Source organism: Lathyrus oleraceus, chromosome 7, assembly GCF_024323335.1.
Source record: "Lathyrus oleraceus cultivar Zhongwan6 chromosome 7, CAAS_Psat_ZW6_1.0, whole genome shotgun sequence".
NCBI lineage: Eukaryota > Viridiplantae > Streptophyta > Magnoliopsida > Fabales > Fabaceae > Lathyrus > Lathyrus oleraceus.
The window spans coordinates 208,481,330-208,482,245 of NC_066585.1; the positions used below are offsets into that span (position 1 = coordinate 208,481,330).

Below are 916 nucleotides of genomic sequence, written 5' to 3' on the forward strand. Positions count from 1 at the left end.
AACAATCTCCCTCCTGTCGAACTTCCTGATCTCAAAAATCTTTTTCCTTCGATACCCGAGATGGCAGAACCAGCTCGTGCTCTTCGAGATTACGCCGCTCCATCGCAAGATGAGCCGCATTCGAGTATTGCTCCACCCGCAATCGAAGCAAACAACTTTGAACTTAAACCTTCACTGTTGCAGGCAGTGCAACATAACCAATTCTCTGGAAATCCTACCGAGGATCCAAACCTTCATTTATCCGTATTTGTCCAATACGCTGATACTGTTAAAGCTAATGGTGTCACTTCAGAGGCAATTCGACTTCGTCTTTTTCCTTTCTCGTTATGAGATAGCGCTAGAAGATGGCTTCAATCTCTTCCTTCCAACTCAGTCACCACATGGAACGAGTTGAAGAAAGTTTTTCTTGCCCGATATTTTCCGCCAAGCAAAACAGCTATGTTAAGAGCCCAGATAAATGGATTTAAACAGAAAGATAACGAGTCTCTTTTCGAAGCATGGGAAAGATACAAAGACATGATGAGACTTTGTCCACACCATGGTTTAGAGGACTGGTTAGTAATTCATACCTTCTATAATGGTCTCCTGTACAACACGAGGTTAACAATAGACGCCGCCGCAGGTGGTGCACTAATGAACAAACCTTATGCTGATGCTTACCAACTTATCGAAAGCATGGCTCAAAACCACTATCAGTGGGGAAGCGAACGAACAATGGTAGAAAAACCTCAAACGAAAACTGGCATGTACGAGATAAGTAACCTTGATCATGTTAACGCAAAAGTGGATGCTCTGGTCCAGAAAATTGAAAGTTTAAATGTATCACCTCCAGCCACCGTGGTTGCCATAACTCAGAATTGCGAAGTCTGTGGAATCCAAGGTCACACTCCTGCAGATTGTCAACTCCTAACAGGAA

At 43.4% G+C, this 916-nt stretch overlaps 1 non-coding gene across 1 annotated transcript; it reads right to left on the reverse strand.

Moving 5' to 3' along the window:
• Positions 1 to 438: 438 nt before the first annotated feature.
• LOC127108609 (small nucleolar RNA R71) lies at positions 439 to 545 on the reverse strand. The gene has a single exon (XR_007796135.1). It is a non-coding gene; the product is annotated as a small nucleolar RNA R71 (small nucleolar RNA).
• Between the last annotated feature and the right edge of the window lie 371 nt (positions 546 to 916).